This window comes from Pinus tabuliformis, chromosome J (genome assembly GCF_031772625.1).
Source record: "Pinus tabuliformis cultivar Carrire ecotype Pingquan chromosome J, CPIR1, whole genome shotgun sequence".
Classification (NCBI taxonomy): domain Eukaryota; kingdom Viridiplantae; phylum Streptophyta; class Pinopsida; order Pinales; family Pinaceae; genus Pinus; species Pinus tabuliformis.
In genome coordinates, this window is record NC_142295.1 from 157,919,286 (window position 1) to 157,943,649 (window position 24,364).

The 24,364-nt window shown below is 31.8% G+C and overlaps 1 pseudogene; it reads left to right on the top strand.

Annotated features, from left to right (window-relative positions):
- The first annotated feature begins 2,450 nt into the window (after positions 1–2,450).
- Positions 2,451–24,364, top strand: part of LOC149226128 (naringenin,2-oxoglutarate 3-dioxygenase-like) — a 30,941-nt pseudogene continuing 9,027 nt past the window's right edge.

Genomic DNA, 24,364 nt, shown 5'->3' on the forward strand with positions numbered 1-24,364 from the left:
AAGGTTGGAAACTTTCTATTAAGCAAATAGAAAGTTGCATTGTTACTGCTAGATCAGAATAGCTCAGCTAGGCTTACAAAAATTATTTTCATAAGTTTTAAATAGCCTTATTGTTCACACGCTCATACATGATTCACTAAAAAAAATCAGAAAACAGGAATATTTTCTGAAGCAGAGCTCCATCTATACTAAAAATGTTCTAGGGTCATCATCTGTCAGGAAAATATAATAACTAACGCAAAACTAAATATATAAGTAATAGTAAACCATATGTGTGACACATCCATCTCGTTTGTAATGTTGGTGTCAGGATATGTGGGCACAATTCAATATTTAACAAAGCTAAAAATAAAAGTAATATTAACCCATATGTGTAACCTTCAGTGTCAGCAAAATTAATAATCATTTACAAATCTTATATATAAACAAATTACACTATAGAAATGAAATCCTCGTAGGCATCAATTAGGAGAGGAAACATATTTGTTTCCTTTTCTCCTGCGTTTGAACTTTGATCAACCCACAAAAACTTTGATCAACCCACAAAAGTGTTGTACGTGATACAAGAGTGATATGAGGAAAAATTTGTTTTGAGTCATTACTGGCTAGAGGAAGATTTGATAGTCTATGAGGGATTTTTGAAATTTTTGTAGATTGAGCGATAGTCTACGCTGATATGTTGAATACAATTTTGGCACACTTTTCTTTAATTGGTGTGACATAGTGGGAGATAGCACAAAAGATTTTGTTTTTTGTTACAAGTTATTTACGTGTGATGCTTGATATATATAGAGTTAGATGAATCTAGATTAATATAAAAGTATTAATTAAAAAGTACTTAATGCACAAATTTATATTCAGTATGGATAAAAGAATTACAAGGGAAAGAAAATAAACTATTAAAGTGTCTAGTGAATTGAGAAATTAATTATTGATTGCACATTCTAGTTATTGTCAATGGTTACAAACGATCTATTTTAAATAGAGATCTAACATGAGTGGAAGGGCAACGATGCTTGCATGGTTTGGAGTTACATACAATGTCAATGTCAAGGAGGCTTTGTCAGAGGCATTTCATTTGGATGCAAACTCTCAATCTGAGTGATAAGCTTCCTGAAAATCTCAACAACTCAAATCTTCAACTACCCCATGTCCTTGAGTAGAATGGATTCACTAGAATGCTCCCCGGTCTCAATGGGTTCTTCAAAGTGGCCTTTCTAAATGACAATGAATTCAGCAACATCCTGGATTATTTTTTTAGAAACTTGAAAAGCTTAACTGGGATATATTTAAACAACAATCTATGCATATTCATATAAGTTTATAGGGCTTATTGAATGCATTGCTTTTCCCCACTGGGCAACAGTAAGAATTGTTGTTGGCACACAAGTGAATTTCGCTTGCTTTGAAGTCAAATTACATTTCCCCTCTAAGCGATTATCTTGATGTCAACGTGGATATGGTGTTCAAAGATTCTGCAATGATTAGGCATGTTTTCTGCAAATATTTGTAGGAGTCTGTACAAATATTTGTAGGATATTCCGATTGTAGTAGATGTGTATACTCACTCTTATTTTTAAATGATGGTTTCTATAAACATTTTTTTCTTCCCATCATTTAGATAGAAATATGTTTTCACTATAATCAGGAACAAAACATTAACAAAAGGAAATGGAAAGATTTTCTTTTGAATGGCAACAATTTCTTCAAAATGTGAAAGTGACTTGAGACACTAGGACGACCAACTATTTAGTAAATATTTAGTCATTTTGGCACTATTTTTTCTTCATATTCTTATTGTCAAGTTAAACATTTTCTTCTTTATATATATGTTTTTTAAGCCTTTCTTAATTTAGACATTGTTGCTGCTAGAAATTTTTCAGTGGACTTTAAAGAGAGCTATGTCCACAACTCTGTTAGGTCATTTGAGTTATTCCCTTAATTTTACTTATTATCGTGTTCTTACTTTATCATAGGTATGTATATCTGCGTTGAATACGTGTCTCTATTTTTTTTTAGATATCATTGTCAATTTATTAGTAGATTTGAGTTCTAACACTACAAGTGTGTAGTGTCTCCTTTCGAATACCCTTCATGGTGGTCTCTTCCCTTAATTCTCTCTTCCTCTATCAGCCCTTATCAGCCCTTCTTGATAAAAGTAAAAGAGAATCCAATTTAAAATATTTCCTACCTTTCATATTATAAATAAATCATGTAGAATTTAAAATATTTCTTACATCCTCAAAGGAACCAAAGTATGGAGATCTGGGAATGGACCTTACCTCATGACATGGAGCCCGAGTTTGCGGTTTGAACAATTATGTTTCATGTTACTGAGGATGCACAGGCTGCTTTAAATTATCCCTCGACAGGGGAGAACACAGGTTATGAGATAATTTCCAGGCAAACCTGCCCTTTGAGCTTTTTCATCTATTCTGATTGTTAGCGAAATGGGACAAGCAGTTGTGCAAGTGAAGACTGTGAAGTCGCTAGCCGAACTGGGGACTAAGGATTTACCTGTTAATTACGTGAAGAATGATGAGGATTAACGACCAGGTGTGGCATCAGACGATTTCAGCAAAGAGGTGCCCGTCATTTCCCTTGCGAATGCAGCAACCGGAGGAGCAGAGCATGCAGAGTTAATAAGAGTACTCGGAGCGGCATGCAAAGAGTGGGGAATGTTCCAGGTCATAGATCACGGCGTCCCAGCAGAACTGAACTCTCAGATGATGCGTTGTGCACAGGAGTTCTTTTCGATTCCAGTGGAAGAGAAGAAGCAGTACGCCATATCGAAAGGGCAGTTCCTGGGATATGGAAATGGGAGTTTTATCAACGAATTGCCTTCGATGGACTGGAGAGGACATTACGTCACCACATGCTCCCCGGCACGGGACATCCAAAGCTGGGCTGCAAAGCCAGTTCAATTCAGGTAACCATACGTTATGATTATATAGACTATATATTATTATATTTCACGTTGTGGATGCTCCAATAGTACGAGAATGTATTTCTCGATTCTTGAACCGTTACTGTTTCAGGGAAGTTTTAGCCAAATACAGTGATGCGATGTTGTAGTTGACGAACACGCTGCTTGCGCTAATCTCAGAATCGCTACAAGTTGAAGCAGATGAAATCGAAAAAGCCTGTGGGGAGGGCAAACAGAAGGTTGTCTTGAATTACTACCCGATTTGCCCCCACCCGGAGTTAGGCTTAGAGAGACATACCGATCGAGGAACTTTAACCATTTTACTGCAAGACAAAGTCGGAGGGCTTCAAGTCACAGAAGACCACGGTGAAGCGTGGGCTAGAGTGGAACCCGTTGATGGAGCTTTCGTTGTAAATATCGGATACCAAATCCATGTTAGTGTTTATATTTATTGGTTTCTGATTGTACATTTTAGATATGCATGGGATGCAATGGTTACAACCGATTGATAAAGTTTAAAAAGTTTAAAAGTAAAATTGAAATTAACACAATGAATAATATAGAAATCATCATTAATTATTAGTTAATTTAATTTATGATATTTTAATTACCATAATAAATATAGCTAAAGTTTTTTCCATGTATTTATTACTTTTTAACATTTTTCTATTTTTTTTTCCTCAATCAGTCTACTCCTATTATTTATACAAAAAGTGTTACAGCAAGGCAGTTGCCTTGAAAATTCTTGCCATGAAGTTGGCATTTTACAAAAAAATTCTTGACCTTTGTCCGCGGAAGACCTACAAGAGTGCTTTTAACTTCCATAAAACTCAAAATTGACACACAGCTATCCATCGCTAAACATAAACAAAACATTAACTGACAGAGACCTGAAACATACATTAACACCAAGACTCAAAAGGGAGGCGAACTCCTACTTCAGAAGCTGCACAAAACGGAGGCACGGGCTGGTTCATTCGTCCTCTGAGGTATACGGTTCCTCAACGACCCTACACCCAAATTGAGTTGAGTCATCAGAGTCGGATGGATGGACCTCTGAGCCTGTAGGCTCTCCTCTTGCTGGCGTGCTCGGACCTGCGTTGGTTTCAGAATTCACCACAGAAAGGCCTCCTATGACCTGGCGCTGGTTAACATTCGGATTTGTTGTCCTCTGATCTGCAGGAACCCCAGGATGAGCCGCTCCCGAACCCCGGGCATTCTCACACTTTTCAATCATAACCGAGACTATGAAGGAGGAGTTTGCCAAAGAACATGGGATGCGGAAACAGGCAGTGGGATGAGCATTATGCTCACAGTCATCAATCCTAACTCACCCTCTTCCCCTGCCTCTGCCACTTCTGGTGGCTGGATAATTGAAGCGACCAAATTCCAATGCATCCGAGGATGGGTCCGAGGTGGGGGTGGACCGCTGATGGGTGGCGCGACCGCGGGAACCGCCTCGCCTACTCCCCATTCTGGGCCTTTCTCGCGGCATTTTGTTATGCAGAGGCTTGACAGAGGAGCGAATGCACAGAGAGGGATGACAAAGAAACGAGTGCTCAGAGAGAAGCGGAGACGGAGCCCAGACAAGTCCGTGAGTCCCTGGAACCAGAGCCAAGCGAAAGACGAGGATTGAGAAAGCTCTTGAGCCGAGCGAAGGATTGACGAGCAGAAACGAACTAACAGAGTGGCTCAGGGAAACGCTCAGAGTAGCGACCTTTATGGAGTCGATGGCCTGTGACGGAACCACGGGAGTGACAAACATATTGAGAGCCATTGCGCAAATAACCAGGAGACTGAAGGACGGAGTTAATGCAGCCATTAATAGAGGTGTGCGAGACCAGCTCGCCAACCCATAACTATAACCCGTGGCGCACTTGGGCTGACACCTGCCCACTCGACGCGCCTCCAACGTACCCTTTGGCCTGTCAATCACCCGCATCCAGGAAACTTTTTTCTATTTTTATTTTTTCTATTTGAAACAATTTTTTTATAAATAATAAAAAAAAAGTAGTTATCTAGTTGAATAAAATTAAGTATAGTAAATTTTACTTGATCAGAAAGTCAATTTATCCTTGGTCACTTTTAAGTTTTTATAATTCATGATTTCACCCAAAATACTTTACATAATGTAGCCTATAATACTTAAAAACTTCATTGTAGTTAGACTTTGATTAAAAAAAATAGCTATATTATGGCACTAATTTTCTCATAAATTTTTTTTATTGAATTATTTATCTGTTTCATATTTTTATTTTCTTCATTTAAAATAAACATATTATAAATAATAAAAAATAATTTACTATCAATTTGACCAAAAAATAGAGTAGCTTGATCAAAAAAATCTAATAAAATTTAAAGTTAAATTACCCAGAAAAATATCACTCATCACATTCCCTATTCTTAAAAGCCATTAACCACTGCCAACCATGTTATATATATATATATATATTATCGCTATAATTGTGATGGTCTTTATTGCTTCTTTGGATGGTGAGAATACTCTAAAGGGCAATAATGTTTCGCAGAAGTGTTTATTTTCATTTTAAAATTGTGGTGAAGCTTTATACATTGAACTTAAATCGTCAAAACGGTGTTTAATATGTCCATATTTTATTTGCACAAAGAATACACAGGAAACTTGAGACCATATTAACTCATACTCTGAGAGATAGAAATGAAAGAATACACAGGAAACTTCAGACCATATTAACTCATACTCTAAGAGATAGAAATGAAAGAATACACACCCAACTTCGGACCATATTAACTCATACTCTGAGAGATAGAAATGACATTGATTGATATTTTTATTATAGAATATGGTTTTAAAAATTTAATTGCTACAAGATATCCAATATATATGTATATTATCACTTTATATGTATTTAATTTTATTTATGAAAAGTAAAAATGAGTTATTTGAAAATAAATCTTAATTTTTAAAATTTTGATATATTTTGACATATAAATTTTAAATCCCATAATATTAGTCATGTCAATGTTCTTAGCCAATAATAAAATTGGAATATAAATTGAATTTATATATATATATATATATATATATATATATATATATATATATATAGTATAAACAACAAATATTTAGTTTAATATTTGAATTTTTTATAACTATCATAAAATTTCAGAAAAAATGTTTTTTTTAAAACCAATTAATTGAAAGTCAAACATTATTTTGACAAACTAATTACAATATACCTATTGTGTCTTAGGAAGCTATAATAAGTGAAATAATCATTTAATGTTTACCTTTTTCATATTCAATTTATATAACTTATATTCAATCTATATAACTTATTAAATTGATTAAAGAGAATTGATAGCTGTCTTTAGTGCGATTTTTTGGACTTTCCGGTGGCAGAAAATTTTGAGATGAAATCATGATTTGTGTTATTTAAATTGCTTTTCTAACTCTATATATGGATTCAGTGCCCTGAGATACCCCTAAGGCACTTCAATTGTACAGGGGTTACCCATCAAGCTTGTCATTTGAATAAATTCTTACCTTATTTTGGAGAAATGAGACAAGAAAAACCCACGTGAAAAGCTTCCAAAAAATTGCTTTAAAAACAACTGGCAAAAAATTAGCTTTCTGTTTTTACCAATAAATTTATATAAATAATATAATAGAAAGATTACAATAATCACACCATGACCTCATTTATCAAATGAGTTTATCTATACTATATTAACTTAATATATAAAAATATATTATAATTGAAATTGAAAATAAATAAAAAGTAATATATTATACAACAAAATAATCTACACCTCATGATTATAATATATGAAAATATATTTACATGTACTAATTGAATTTAAGAATAAATATATTACACTGCAGGTAAACCTGAGTTGTTAAATGAAATAGACGAAATAGTAATACCACCATATATGAATTCGAACAGCAGTAATTGATAAGTTGTTGTATTGATGCTGCAGGTTTTGAGTGATGGTATTTTCAAGAGCGGAGATCATCAAGTTGCTGTGAATTCGAGTGTCCGGAGGACATCAATAGTGACATTCTACAACCCCCATCCAGACTCCATTGTTTATCCTTTGGATCCATTAACGGCGAGGAAGGGGGAAAGCAATACTGAAACAAGATTTGATCGCTCGGTCTACAGGGAACAGGCAGGTCAAACGCAACAACGAAATGAGTTTAGTGCAGCAACCAGAAGAGTAATTGTGTAATTCAGCCCACTCCGTGAACAACGACTGCTCCGCTACTTTACATATTTGCGGGTATAATTTGGAAAGAATAGGCGGCATTAATCTATATAACTTTTCCGCCGCATAGCTTAGTTAGACATATTGTGCCATAGGTATAGAGAATTGTTCTCAGATATGGTGTGGTTAAACGTACTCTTGGTGTGGTTAAACGTACTCTTACTTAGTAAAAATTACGAATAACTATTTTGATATGTAATCCATATAAAAGCAAATAAGATAGTTATATCGTATTTTTATATATATATTTTTTTTAAAGGTATGAATGGTATAGATTTAATTATTTAAGAATGTATGATTTATATTATTTATTTATTGAATTTTCGTGTATCTGTATAACAATATGAGATAGTGTAGTATATTAAGGGATATTATATGATTATTACTTATTTTTGAAATCCCGAGATAGTGAAGGGAAGGTCTTGGTCTTGGTCTTGGTCATTTCCCTTGTCGGTACCGGAAGTGATGATAAGAGTAGGAACGATGTCACTGGAACGGACCGCACATGTTGGGGACAATAGTTATGGAATTGAGATAACCGGATGAAACACCAAATACCTAGTCCCACCATTGGCCTGAGGACCGACCTCAGAAATCATCACTCCTTGCCCCCCGGAGGGACAAGCGGCTTCACACCTTTTCAAAATGGAAAGGTCGAGGAAGGAACTACTTGTCCGATGTGGAACAGATTAGAAAGGATCTACCAAGTCTGAATCCAAGTCAGCAGGCAACTTCATATTTTATATAATAGGAGTGACCAAGGGCTTACAATCCATCATCTAAAAAAGAATAAGCATCTATTCTGTGTACTTTCCCTACCCAAGGAAACCCTCACTTGTACCTTGCCACACCACTAGACCTAAGAAATAGTGCATCAGTCCAATGTCCTTCATCTCGAACTCACGTGCCCACTCTGCCTTGCACCATGCAATGGGCTTCTCTGAACTCTCTATAAGTATAAGGTCATATACATACAGGACCATATTTGTAAATTTATTTTTCAACAAAATTGTTTGTTTTGATAAGAGATTAGTTAAACTATTAGATTAGCTCCAACTTCATCAATTTTTTTTTGCAGAGTTCCAATTTTTCCCTGCCACTCCTCAAGATGTAGACAATAAAACTCGAATCTTTTGTTTTCCCATTCAACAATGAAACTAGAATGTATTGTTTTCCCATTCAAAAATTGTTTTTGAATTGCTATAAAATTTCATCTTCTTTATATTCTTCAATAAGGAAAAATGAAGCATCTTAGGTCTGCCTTCTTGTTAGTGCCATTTGCTAGGCCCAACTTTAAACAAAAAAAATGAGAAAATAATGGGTGAAGAACCATCCGTGCTCCACAATGACTTTGCTTATAGGCTCCATCATAAAAACCAAAAGGAATGTTTTCTTCAAAATGAAGTTCTTGAATCTGCCTTTGATCCTTTCTCTTTACTAAGACATTTTTCTCCAAGAAAGCACTACTAATTATATGAGGTGTCAAAGAAAAGTCAGCACAATCATCTTGGAATAAAAATTTCTTTTGTTGCGCCCAAATCCCGAATTCCCCATAAAACAAAAAAGAAAAGAATTAAATAACTTTTAATCCAAAACCATAAGATTTCTTCCAGTGCAATCCCCTTCCAAACTCCCTAACAATTTAAATCATCTTTTACTTGTCCCAAATACATTGTGCTATAGGACAATTTATAAAAAATGGGAAATAAATCCTTCCTCTTTCTTGCCCAACATACTTATGTTGTGCCTTATTCAACCATTTTTCTATAATGTCCCACTTTAAAATTTTGTTTTATAAAGCTAGCTATGAAAAAAACCTAATTTTAAGTTGCTCTTGATATTTCCATTAATAGTTCTTCCACCAAAAATCTTTTTTCTTATTAAGATCCTCTATTAAAGCTTATGGTTCACCATGTAAAGACTCCACGATTTCAACATCCTACAATACAAAACCAGTTAATAACGGGTATCAGGACTATCTCAAATTATAGACTATATATTATATAAATTATATATTAGATCATAGATTAAATTATAGATGTGTAGCTCATAGATATCTTAATACAAATGTTTAATTTTACATTAATATATTTATATAATTTTATATTAGTATTGTATATTATTAAATATTAATATTATATATATATATATATATATATATATATATATATAATTTTTTTTGATAATTTAAAATAATAAAATTTTAAATTTATATTAATTATTTAAATTCTATAAAAATAAAAATATTAATATACACAATTTTTATAATTTAAAGTATATAATTAAAATAAATCATATTATTTTCAATTCTTGCTTTGGAAAGTTTCCCTCGGAAGTTTTTAAGAGGAAGTTTTTAAAGAGATGCCCCATTTATTTCTTTCGAGATTTATCCGCAAGAAATCAAAGCAGAAATCATAAAAGGATTCAATGTTCAGTAAGAAGAATGTTTAAAAGTTTTATTTATTTTTTTAATAATAAAAGATTGCCATAAAACACATTATTATATATGTATATGTTTTGTTGGTTAAAAAAAAATTATTAGTGTTGGGTGATTACAAGGCTCATAACTTTAGCCGTGATGTTTATTGCAATTTTTTTTAAGGAGATCTACTTTAGGGTGTCACCTACAAACACATTATGTAAATATATCAAGCCAAAAAGACGCTAAACTTCTAGGGGACCACATCATATCACATTGGTATTTGACATTTTTGTTAAAGATCTTTATCATAAATAAAATTTATTTTTTATGGAAAAATAATGTCTAATATTAAAAACACTAATAAGAGTCTATCAAAACAATGAAATTAAATTATTACAAAATAGAAATAATCCAAAGAAATTTTATAAATATCTTATAATATATGTGCACAAATACAAAAGCATAGTTGAAAAATACATATACAATATAAAAACATAAAAAACTACTAAAATGTAATAATTGAAAGCAATAAGTATATTGATCTTTTTATATAAGAATCATGTTCAATATCACATATATCCAAGACATAACATAGAAAGTAGTGAGTATAATTTTCTTTACAGATAGACACGTGGTAGTATGGTTTAAACTTGTTCATGGACATTTATGTGGGGAATTATTTAAGAGCTTGTAAGTATAGAAAAAAAATAAAGATAGATACTTGATGTCAAACCTCAATTGACTAATGAAGTAGAGAAAATAGAAAAGGTGGTACATAAAATGAACTAACATGTTATTGAAGCCAAATGATAAGTAGATTTCTAAAGAACATTTACACCACAAGTAATCCTAATTTACAAACGACATTTCCATTCTTAATTTTTTTTTATATAAAGTTATTTATTAACTTGTTCTCATTTTTTATGCATATTGATTCATATTTTCAACCTACATAAGATTCATCCATATACATTGTGTGTGTTTTAAGATTGGTCCATCTCAGTAAAGTTTTAATAGAAAAGATTCTAAATTGTTAACGCTTTTCTAGATAGTTTTTAATGATATTTTAATAGTATTTTTCGAATAAATCAATGGGAATCCATCTTAACTTTAAAACTATCATGTATCAAAAAGGATCACATGCCTCGTATAAAAATTTCCGTAATTTTTTGAAAAATATAAAAGGTATACATGCCATATGATTGATACCTCTCGATGTATGATAAATTGATTTAAAACAATATCATTAGTATACTTAAGGAAACCATTTTATTTTACTCTCGTTCGAGAAAACCCAAACAAAAAAATTATTATATATATATATTTAATGAAAGCCATATTATTTATTTTAAAAATGGAAGAATGTAAATTTTAATGTTTATTTATTTTTTTTATATTTTTTTGCATATACTAGCTTTTCAAGATATGAATATTATATATCAAATATGAATTTTATAGAATTAAAATAAATTATTTTTTCATTAATTAAATTTAAAATTATTCATTCTACCTCACACTTAAGAGAAAAATAAGAAAAGAAAAAATTAACAAAATACATGCTTTTTACGCGTAAGGCAATGCCAGCTATATTTGTATGTCCTTGATTTGGATATGAGATTTTAAAAATAACTTGGGCCATTGGATTGATTCAATCGGTATTAGTATCACTTGTGTATTTGTATGTCATTGGTTTGGATGTTAGATAATTAAAATAATTTAGGCCATTAAATTGATTTAATTAATATTAATATAAGTAATTATTAATTTAAAAACTTATACGTTATATATTTAATTGAATTAAATGTATTTTAATCGTTTTATCTTGAATCCAATTTACCATTTGACTTTTTCTCGAATCCGTGTTAAAAAATTATCTCAACAAAATTAGAATTTATCAGTTCAGAGAGAATTTGAATTTCAGATGAAAAAAAGTGCGAATCAAAATGGAGGAAGATAGCATGGGAGCGCACTTGGCCACCTACCACTATTTTCTCATACTCATCTATAATTGAATGCATAATTTATTTTTTTCATTATATTCATCATTTACTCTAATTTATTTATTCTTAATTTATTTTATATTTTGAATTTTTTTGTGTTAGACAAAATAAATTTTAAAATTGTATGTTTGTGTTGTTGTAATGGAATATGATGGAAATTTAATGTTGTGTGTTTCCACAAATAATTACAATTTATTTGTTGGAAACATTGACATGGGATGAATTGTTCATCCAAGAAAGTAGTCTTAATAATTTGGAAATTCATTAAATGATAATCTTATCATAAAGATATATTTTCAACATTTATAATTTTATAAATATAGACATAAACAACTTTGAATTTATATATTAATTTAATTTATTTTTTATTTATTTTTAATCTTTTTTCCATAGTAAATTAAAAATATATATATGCTTAATAAATATGATTTTTTTGAATTGCATTTCAAGATTTACTGACATCTATAATTGAATTCATAATCTATTCCGCTAATTAAATTTATCATCTACTTCAATTTTTGCTTTTTTACTCTAATTCATATTTTGAATTTTTTTGTGTTGACAAGACAAATTTTAGAATTGCATTTCAAAAACTTTTATTTAACAAATATGTTTCAAAGTTCATTGCTTCACCAATATCGATGTCTATAATTTGAGTAATGTGCCCAAGTTTGAGTTTAAATATCTATATTTTGTTATTTTCCACACTACATTTTAAAATGATGAATCTTAGAATTGGATTTCAAAACCTACTATTTAATGGCATATTTAATCAATTTTTAAAATTAGATTTGTTATCTTCAAGTTTTTTTTGTCTGCTTCACATTTTAAAATTTAAAGATTTAACCAAAAAAAATTAGAATTACATTTCAAAATTTACGATTTCACAAACACATTACAAAGTTCATTGTTTCACCATTATGGACATTATAATTTGAGTTATATGTAAAAATTTATGTTTATATATTTATATTGTGTTGTTATCTTTGGCATTAAAGGAATTTTAGGATTTGTATTTCAAAATTTACTTTTTAACTAGATATCTTTAACTAGATATCTTTAATTAAACGCACAGTCAATTTTTTAAATTTAATTTAATTTGCTTTACATTTTAAGAATTTAATGTTCAACTGTAATATCCCTATCGTATTGACTTGGTGTAAAAGGAATTTTAAAATTACGAATCAGTTAATAACTAATTTTTGGTAGTTGTGAAACTGAACGAGGATGAAGGAAAACATGATACGAGGAAGGAGTGCGTAAAAGGAATCTGGAACATGTGATTCGGGGGACTTTTAGTTCATCATCCTATGCATGTCTTCTTGCTGGAGGTTGGCTCTGCGAACTCGGAAGGAATTTGTTGTTTCTATGGTTCTATAACCGTTATTACCGGTGGCAAATTACCATTTGGGATTTCATGCAATAGTTGGGGCTCTACATTGGTATTTGGGGTGGATAACAGGATACTAAGAGTGATTGATGTCTCTGTCATAGCGCTTTACTTCCATTGAATTCTTGGTTTACCTAATGGTGTTACCATGAATTTGCCACCCACTGGCACACTAATATAGTGGTGAAGCAAAGGGAGTACCTTCCAGGGCAATATCATTGGCACTTTGTTTTCTGCCGCATAACCTGAAGTATAAATGGCAGTGGGTGACAATTCTGGCGAGGGTTTTCAAAGCCGGTGGAAGCCCCTTCCACGAAGAAGGCAGGTGAAGGCTGCCATTGCCACAGCTCTTGTGCACTCCATATCTACTGTCGCTTCAGGCATGACGTATTCTGTAGAAAATCCCTCTCACACAGATTGTGTTTTTGATGCTTGACTCTCAATTTCCTTTTGAAATGTTCGGAGTGCATGATTTGGATTGCTCCCTGGTCTGTCCACATTTTGGATAGCTTGATGGTGGTACAAATGAACAGATAAGTAACTGCATTCCTTTGCTTTTTGGATTCTTGGAAAATATTATGTTAATGCATGCAGTAAAAGATTAAATATATTATATGTTTTCTTGGTGAAGAAAACATGTTAATGCATGTAGTAAAAGATTAAATATTTTATATGTTTTTTGGGTGAAGAAAACATGTTAATGCATGCAGTTAATGATTGAATATTCTATATGTTTTCTTGGTAAAGAAAACATGTTAATGCATGCAGTAAAAGATTGGATATTTTATATGTTTTCTTGGTAAAGAAAAGTATTTTAATGCATGCAGTAAAGGATGATTATTTTATATGTTTTTTTGGTAAATAAAATATGTTAATGCATGCAGTAAAATATTGAATATTTTATATGCTTTCTTGGTAAAGAAAGTATTTTAATGAATGCATATAAAAGAAATAGCAGTTAAGTTGGATTTTATTGAGAAGGGATATATGCTTTATTGCATTGGGATATTAGCTAATTTCAAAGTTTTTGTGAAATAGTTATGCATTGCATGCATGATAGAAATTGCTAATGATGTGCTTCTAGGCACATAGGTAATCATACTAACTTTCTTGAAGAAAGAGTATGTTTTATATACACATAAATATAGTTTCTTTTTAGGAAAAGAGTGCATTCTTCATGCATGAAAATAATGACCTTATGGGAGATCTCTTGAAAACAAAAATAAAGATTATTTTCCTTAGAAGACACATATGAATAGTGTTCATAAATGAACCAGAATCCATACTTGTTTCATGAAAAGATTATGTGCATTGAAGTAAAAGAAATTGTGTTAGGAAAACACAAGCTGCATGCACATAAGGGTAGCTATTGTGACTTTGGAAATATGATTTCGTGCGTACGCAGAGAAAGTGATTATGTTAAATTTCTTGAAAATAATAATCTCTTGAGAAGATTGTCTTGTTAGATGAGTTGTGTCGATTTCTTGATTTTAGTGCATAAAAGGTTAAGTTAACGATGTTATTGTTTCCTGAATTTTTATGCATAGATATGGAATCTATAATATTTTCTTGAAAGAGAAAGCAAAGCATGAGGAACGAACTTATAAGAAGATAAAGAAATGGGGTTATAATGACTTCCTTTAAGAAAGAAGTATGTGATTTGTTACATGAAATGATGGTAGTATTCTAGTGAAGGGAATATGTGTTGCATACGTTAAAGAAGTGCTATTATGATAAGCTAATGTATGCACAAAGAATAGTCATTGTGATATAAGAGTTATGTTCTTTGTATGATAGAGAAACTATGTTGAGTTCTCGAAAAATAACTATGTGAAAAGAACATATGTGCTTAAGCATAGAAAAAACAGTTTATTACATGTATGAAGTTATAAATATTGTGTTATATATGTTAGTAGAACTAATGAGTTAGATCTCTAAAACAGAATTATGCATTAGTGTGAATAAACACTGTGGGGCTAAAACAATATTTACTTGAGTATATGTACTAGTTAAATAGTATGTCATGCTTGCTCATGCATATGAGTAGATGTTTAAAGATCTCTTTTAGAGGTTGATTATTGATTGATTAATATGGTATCTAATCTTGTTGCCAAAGCTTGTTGATGACAACATTGACAGGAAACGATGGCGCTTGGTGCCAAAGAAAAGTGATGTTTAACATTGTGGCATGAAAAGGATTAATGGTCCATGCAGATGAGTTCGAGTTGCAGGATTTTCCATTGCTAGAACAATCATGCCATAAGGAATGTTGCATGTGGCGGTATGTAAGAAAAGGGTTTTATGGAAAATGTATTAGCTTTTAGCTAGTTATGTGACAACTTAATGATAATTCATTGCAATGATTTTATAACAATGGTTAAGGGATGGAATCCCTTATAAGCCATTGAGTGAGGGGTGAAAACCATCACGAGCGTTTAATAATAAAATTAAATGTTTGTTGGTCTTCACCCTACGGGGTTTCCAGGGTATATTAGTGTCCAATGGTGTGATTGACTTTTTTGCTAGTTGGATGATGTTGAATCCTTGATGATGATGTTTCTTTATTTGATGTGATAATCATAATGTCCTAGTACGTGATTATTTAATATGGTTAAGGAAAATCATAAAATGGACGAAAGTTTCATGAGACAGTTTATGTTATTACACTACCACAGTGGTGGTTAATGATTATGCAAATGGTTATGCAACTTACTGTCTTCTATTGCAATTTACCTGATGTACTAATGAACATTATATCTAATGGTTAATGAGGAATTGTGGAGTTGTGAATTTGATAATTACTTGTGGGTAATTTGTATAAAAAAAATTCTAACTCCCTGCTTTTACATGCGAGGTTACCGGGGTATGTGACAAGTGGTATCAGAGCTAAAGGTTGCAGCACTGGCGCCTTTGGGAATTGGTAAGCGGAAAAGAAATTGAGGTATGCCACCAATGGACATTAACTCAGGTATGAGTTTAACCATTCACATATTTATTTACGTAGTACACTACTTTCAGCATGATAAGTGTGATTCATGTTTAAACTGCTTTGAGTAGTAAGTAATAAAGTGCTGCATAACTATGTTCATGACATTGGATTCCTGATGAGGATAAAAGACAATGAAACTTTTGTCGCACTTAAGAACAATATTGAACACTTATTGAGGAAAGTGACAATGAACGAAATTTAATAAGTCAATGCATGAATATAAATTATGGGGAACATCCTTGAATAGGATGACAGAGTGTTTTAAAAGGACATTAGAAGAACCCCTTTAGATATTGAAAAATGAGTCAAGTAGTGAGACTTGATGGTAAAACTAATTTTTGAATAAGTTTTGCCATGGTTCCATTAAGATGATTGGTAGTTGTGTTTGGTTAGTATTGTATGACTAACTAATAGCACTTATGTGTGTGAATTGAATTTGATTTAAGATTATCACAATTCGCAAATAAGTGATTGTGGTAGTTACTTCCTGTACTCGTTTGTTGATGGCAATACATTGTGGGAAATTGGAAATGTTTAGATTGTTACCTCAACTATCATAGGCATTTACACAGTAATAAATATTTGCATATACTTTTATGCATGATAGTATTGTGCCGCAAACTAAAAGATTAGGGAAGTGAATAGTTGTTAAAGGATGCATATGTATAACTAATGTTGCTAATGGGATTAAGTAGTGGTAGCTTAATGGAAACAAGAAAACTCGTCACGTAAAATGTTGCAATGAGAATTGAAATCATAAATGAGAAAGAATAATGTTATATGATATGCATGATTGTTTTATTTGGAAAACAACATGCATACAACATGTATGTCAGTTGTGTTTCCTATCAATGTAGAGGTTGTGGACCCATGTGAGGGTTACGTGTAGATGCATGGTATACATGCATGTTTGTTTTGTTAATGATAATGATTATATGGTTCATTATGTAGATTACTTTGGGAAAGAGTGATAAAAGAGAAATTTAACATGCCAGACAGTTGCAGATAGTTGTGAAAGACTAGAATGCCTTGGGTTGATGGCAGTTACCTACCCAGAGGGGTTGATGGTACTTGTCTGCCTAGATTTCTTCTCCCTAGAGATAAATTATCTCAATAAGGGAAAAGAGTTTATGTGGTCATTGGAATTCTTGAGCTGGTTGGCCAGTGGAATTCCATGTTAGACCTGGTAAGGTCTCTATCAAAGAAACTGTCTGGATGTGAAAGTGACTCGATTGGTTGTGGAAACTAGTTTCCATGGGTTGGGAATTCTTTAGCCTATTATGGTTCTCATAGCTAAAGAAATTAACTAATCAGCTATATGTTTTGTTAAAAATTAATTTCATATATAGATGTGTAAAAACATCATGCACATTTAACAGGAAATGAGCTTAGTGCTCAATAAGGAGTTATTGGAAATTTTAATTCCTTTATTGTATTATTAATCTTGTGAACGTCTTAGTAGGGGCTAAGGCAATTTTCACTTGATGCAGTGATTGACTATTTGATGATTAGAGAGCTAGGTGCTCTTTTGGTACTTTTAGAAGTACCTTGTGGATGTCTTTAGTGATAGCTAATTTAGTGTGCATGTGGAGCAGTGATGAGCTCTTAAGTACTTGTAAAAGTACTGTGATTTAAAAATCATCTAACATTGCACAATTGATTGATAGTTAAAAGTAGTTCCTTTGACTCACAATATTATGACTAATGTGATTGAATTTGTTTGTCACATATTACAGGATTACTTACCATGGAGGGTTGATGGGCTATTCAACCACAATTAAAATGCTTACCCGAAAGTGCTCATTATTTTCAAGAGTAGATGGTAATTAATGGTAAGTTGATATAGAGTTTGGTTTTTGAATTTGAATAAGGGCCAAGTGTTGGCAATTAGAACTTGCATATTTTTGCAGTTATGAATGCTTATGAATATTGATCTTTCTTATGATTATATCATTACTATTTTGCTGTTGGCATTTCTTGGAATAAAATATTTGATTTTAAGATGAAGGATCACTTTTTGTGCGGTTTACATGATTATACCATAAGTAAAATCTGAAGTTCCAACGAGAGATGAACACCGAGGACGATGTTATTGTTAAGGGGGGGAGTATGTAATATCCCTTTCATAATGACTCTGTGTAAAAGTAATTTTAAAATTACGAATCAGTTATTAACTAATTTTTGGTAGTTGTGAAACTGAATGAGGACGAAGGAAAACAAGATACGAGGGAGGAGTGCGTAAAAGGAATCCGGAATGTGTGATTCAGGGGACTTTTAGTTCATCATCTTATGCATGTCTTCTTGCTGGAGGTTGGCTCTTCGAACTTGGAAGGAATTTGTTGTTTCTATGGTTCTAGAACCGTTATTACCTGTGGAAAATTACCATTTGGGATTTCATGCAATAGTTGGGGTTATACATTGGTATTTGGGGTGGATACTAGGATGTTGAGAGTGATTGATGTCTTTGTCATAGCGCTTTATTTCCATTGAATTCTTGGTTTAGCTGATGGTGTTACCATGAATTTTCCATCCACTGGCATGCTAATATAGTGGTGAAGCAAAGGGAGTACCTTCTAGGGCAATATCATTGGCACTTAGTTTTCTGCTGCATAACCTGAAGTATAAATGGCAGTGGGTGACAATTCTGGCAAGGGTTTTCAAAGCTGGTGGAAGCCCCTTCCACAAAGAAGGTAGGTGAAGGCTGCCATTGCCGCAGCTCTTGTGCACTCCATATCTACTGTTGCTTCAGGCATGACATATTCTGTAGAAAATCCCTCTCACGTAGATCTTGCTTTCGATGCTTTGCACTCAATTTCCTCTTGAAATGTTTGGAGTGCATGATTTGGATTGCTTGCTGGTCTGTCCGCATTCTGGATAGCTTCATGGTGGTACAATTGAAAAGATAAGTAACTGCATTCCTTTATTTTCTGGATTGTTGGTAAATATTATGTTAATGCATGCAGTAAAAGATTAAATATATTATATGTTTTCTTGGTGAAGAAAACATGTTAATGCATTTTGTAAAAGATTAAATATTTTATATGTTTTCCTGGTGAAGAAAACATGTTAATGAATGCAGTTAAAGATTGAATATTTTATATGTTTTCTTGGTAAAGAAAACATGTTAATGCATGCAGTAAATGATTGGATATTTTTTATGTTTTCTTGGTAAAGAAAATTATTTTAATGCATGCAGTAAGGATGATTATTTTATATGTTTTCTTGGTAAAGAAAATATGTTCATGCATGCGGTAAAAGATTGAATATTTTATATGTTTTCTTGGTAAAGAAAGTATTTTAATGAATGCATATAAAAGAAATAACAGTTAAGTTGGATTTTATTGAGAAGGGATATATGCTTTATTGCATTGGGATATTAGCTAATTTCAAAGTTTTTGTGAAATAGTTATGCATTGCATGCATGATAGAAATTGCTAATGATGTGCTTCTAGGCACATAGGTAATCATACTAGCTTTATTGAAGAAAGAGTATGTTTTATATACACATAAATATAGTTTCTTTTTAGGAAAAGAGTGCATTCTTCATGCATGAAAATAATGACCTTATGGGAGATCTTTTGAAAACAAAAATAAAGATTATTTTCCTTAGAAGACACATATGAATCGTGTTCATAAAAAAACCAGAATCCATACTTGTTTCATGAAAAGATTATGTGCATTGAAGTAAAAGAAATTTTGTTAGGAAAACACAAGTTGCATGCACATAAGGGTAGCTATTGTGACTTTGGAAATATGATTTCGTGTGTACGTAGAGAAAGTGATTATGTTAAATTTCTTGAAAATAATAATCTCTTTAGAAGTTTGTCTTGTTAGATGAGTTGTGTTGGTTTCTTGATTTTAGTGCATAAAAGGTTAAGTTAACCACATTATTGTTTCCTGAATTTTTATGCATAAATATGGAATCTATAATATTTTCTTGAAAGAGAAAGCATGAGGAACTTACTTATAGGAAGATAAAGAAATGGGGTTATAATGACTTCCTTTAAGAAAGAAGTATGTGATTTGTTACATGAAATGATGGTAGTATTCTAGTGAAGGGAATATGTGTTGCATACGCTAAAGAAGTGCTATTATGAGAAGCTAATGTATGCACAAAGAATAGTCATTGTGATATAAGAGTTATGTTCTTTGTATTATAGAGAAACTATGTTGAGTTCTCGAAAAATAACTATGTGAAAAGAACATAAGTTCTTAAGCATAGAAACAACAGCTTATTACATGTATGAAGTTATAACGATTGTGTTATATATGTTAGTAGAACTAATGAGTTAGATTTCTTAAAGAGAATTATGCATTAGTGTGAATAAATACTGTGGGGGTAAAACAATATTTACTCGAGTATATGTACTAGTTAAATAGTATGTCATTCTTGCTCATGCATATGAGTAGATGTTCAAAGATCTCTTTTAGAGGTTGTTTATTGATTGATTAATATGGTATCTAATCTTGTTGCCAAAGCTTGTTGATGACAACATTGACAGGAAATGATGGCACTTGGTTCCAAAGAAAAGTGATGTTTAACATTGTGGGAGGAAAAGGATTAATGGTCCATGTAGATGAGTTTGAGTTGCAATATTGTCCATTGCTAGAGCAATCATGCCACAAGGAATGTTGCATGTGGCGGTATGTAAGAAAAGGGTTTTATGGAAAATGTATTAGCTTTTAGCTAGTTATGTGACAACTTAATGATAATTCATTGTAATGATTTTATAACAATGGCTAAGGGATGGAATCCCTTATAAGCCATTGAGTGAGGGGTGAAAACCCTCACGAGCGTTTAATAAAAGATTAAAAGTTTGCTGGTTTTCACCCTACAGGGTTTCCAGGGTATATCGGCGTCCAATGGTGATTGGCTTTTTTATCAGTTGGATGATGTTGAATCCTTGATGATGATGTTTCTTTATTTGATGTGATAATCATAATGTCCTAGTACATGATTATTTAATATGGTTAAGGAAAATTATAAAATAGATGAAAGGTTCATGAGACAGTGTATGTTATTACACTACCACAGTGGTGGTTAATGGTTATGCGACTTATTGTCTTCTATTGCAATTTGACTGATGTACTAATGAACATTATATCTAATGGTTAAAGAGGAATTGTGGAGTTGTGAATTTGATAATTACGTGTGGGTAGTTTTTATAAAAAAATTCTAACTCCCTGCTTTTACATGCAAGGTTATCGGGGTATGTGACATCAACAATGATAAATTTTAGAATTATATGTCAATATTTATTATTTTTCAAATATGGATATCTCTAATTTCAACTAAATGTAATACTTTTAATTTATTAATTGTTGTTTTGTTTTTATTTTCCACTTCACATTATAAAAATTCTACGTTTAATATTTTTTTTTTTTTACAATTACATTTCAAAATTTGTTGCCTCGCAATGAACATGGATAATTTGATGCATGTCCATTTTTTTTCTAATTAATTTTAAGATGCACTTTTTATTTTAAAATTAAATTGATGTTTTGTTGTTACTTTCCACTTGAAATTTTAAAATTTCTATGTTTAATAAAAATAAATTTTATAATTACTTTTGAAAATTTGTTGTTTCACAATGAACATGGATAATCTGATGCATATCCATTTCTTTCTTATTAATTTTAATATGCAATTCGTATTTTAAAATTTGTATGTTTAATAAAGAAAAAATTAATATAATATTTGAAAAGTTAATTTGTGTTATAATTACAACTTGGAATCTATATATTTATGATGTGTTGTTATTATCCAATTTACATTAATTTTTTTAATGTTTTTCTACTCTTTCAAAACCATGTATATTTATAATGGTTTACATGTGTAATTTAGAATTTATACCTTTATATTATTATGTTGTGTTGTTCTTTCCCACTTTACATTCTAAAATTTATGTTTAGTGAAACTATAAATTTTAAAATTAAGCTTCAAAATTTACTATTTCTAAAAAATATGGACAAATATCTATATCTATCTATCTATCTATCTATATATATATATATATATATATATATATAATAATTTTATATTCTATCTCATATTTTCAATATTTTTTGTTTAATAAAGATAGATTTCAACCCTTGTCATCATGAATATATATATTTTTTTTTATATTTAAACTTCACCACATAATTAATTTCAACATTATGGTTAGGTAGACAATCCATCTAATTAGAATCTGTCCGAATAACCCATCGACTTCTCCAATGCATTGTTAATTAGCAAAATTATCCATAATTATGTTTGGTAATGGATGCTTCCGTAAGGAATTAATGAAATTAATTAGAGGTTAGGCACTTTTTAATGGGTGTTGTATGCCACAATGACTAATAGTACTGACTTATATGTTGTGGTGGCTCTCAAAAAATGCAATGCACTATTAATTAGCAAAATCGTCCATAATTATGTTTAGTAAAGAATGCTTCCGTAAGGAATTAATGAAATTAATTAACAGGTCAGGCACTTTTTAATGGGTGTCGTATGCCACAGTAATTAATGGTACTGACTTATATGTTGTGGTGGATCTCAAAAAATTGTGAGGCATGCCTCCAGATAAATTTTGATTATCGATGAAAGATGACAATCATCCGATGAAGGCTTCAGCCATTGTTCATCCTACGGCTGTGATCAATCACTATTAGGGTAACTACCTTGCTGGGTTGCTGTGGACAGAACTAATTTGGATCCTTTCCACCAGCTCTGATGGCTCTCCAACCTACGTTTCCCAGTTGTTTGTTCTAGGAAGAAGAGGTACAAAAATCTAGTGGTATCAATTTCTCTTAGCACTTTGGCCTTACTCAACACCGAACCACTTAGGAAAACCTAAGCTACCCACTAGCTCAGGTAAGCTCCCTATTCTATTTTCTTGTTCATCAACTCCCTTTAAGTTGATTTTCTGAGCTACCTATTACTATGAGACTGACCCTACCAGATAAGTTGTTCCTACAGGTGGGGAGGGCATTCATCAGGGTCATTGGCTCCTTAGAATTATTTAGAAAACTTGGTTGCTCATCTCCAGTTTGGAATTCAAGTCACTTTTGTTTCTATGATTTTCCGTCCTCAAAGCACCTTTGTTAGATGAATTGATTGGGGGTAAACCTTCTAGGTTTGGATCCCCCACCCGCAAGAATGGTGATTTCCTGTTTGATTTTTGTTGGGATTTGTTTTACCACCACCATTCACTGGCGAGATGTCAGAGTGTAGGCTCCAGGGTTTTTCTCGACCTGATCATACTAATGGTTTTGGCTTTATTGAATTGTTACTGCATTCAAGCTATACATTTTGAGTGGTTTCTGTGTTCATAATGTTACGCTGGCTGCAACTCTGTTAATGTAAAAGATACTTAGATATTGTTTACTTAATTACGATGATTTAGTCTATCACTTTGTCATTTAATTAGAAAGAAATATATCACATTATCTTTGAGTTTTTTCCGTTAGAGTTTCTACAAAAAGGAGGTTCCTGCTACAAGGGCCACTCGGACCCCTCCCACGTCGAGTTGAATTCTTTTAGGTAGAAGCCTAGCATTATCTGAGTAAATGTTCCTATTCAATGTGTCTGATCATTTGCGCTTGTTGAAATTCTTGGTTATACATGTTGTATTTATGAAATATTACTAATTCGTCTTTGCATAGATAGTGTTACATTTTATTTGGGCCCATGAACTCAAATTGTTTTTTACTATGGACCTCTATTTATTGCTTCAGTCATAGGACAGTTGGTGTTATCACTTTCACAATTTTCAGTATGTAATGAATCAATTTCTCATATGGTTTAATGTGGCTAGTCCTATATGAATGCAAAATGTTCTCTTATGGCCCGTCTTTTCTTTTTCTGTCAAGGTGTATTGACCCAAACCCACTGTTTTTACTAGTGATTTTATTTTTCTGGGTTAACCAGTTTCCCAACTTCCTTGCATGTATTTGGTCGTGAATGGAATGAAATTTTCCAAGTCCTACTCACTACCATGATGCTGCTTAATTTAATTGTATTTATGCAACGATCTTGAGGAGACCTTCTATTGATGTTCCTAAGACTAGTTCATTTATGTGGAAAAATATTTTGTTAATTACACACAGTTTAGGCATTGTTAAACCCTTCTTAGGTTACATAAATGCATAATTTTCCTTTGCAGATTGCAGACTGTTCCACAAGGGAATATATGAGAATTACTACTTATTTCCGTGTTCTTTTCAATAGAACATCAAACTGTGCAATTCTTATTCTTACACAGGAAACATGATCCTTTTTTTATATTAAGAGACAGTTCAAATCTTTACACGGGAATTTCATGCCTCTTTTTTTGTATTTAAGAAACATAAACATGTCTTCTAATTTTGTTCTTTTGTATTTTCTTTTAAAAGAAACTATAAA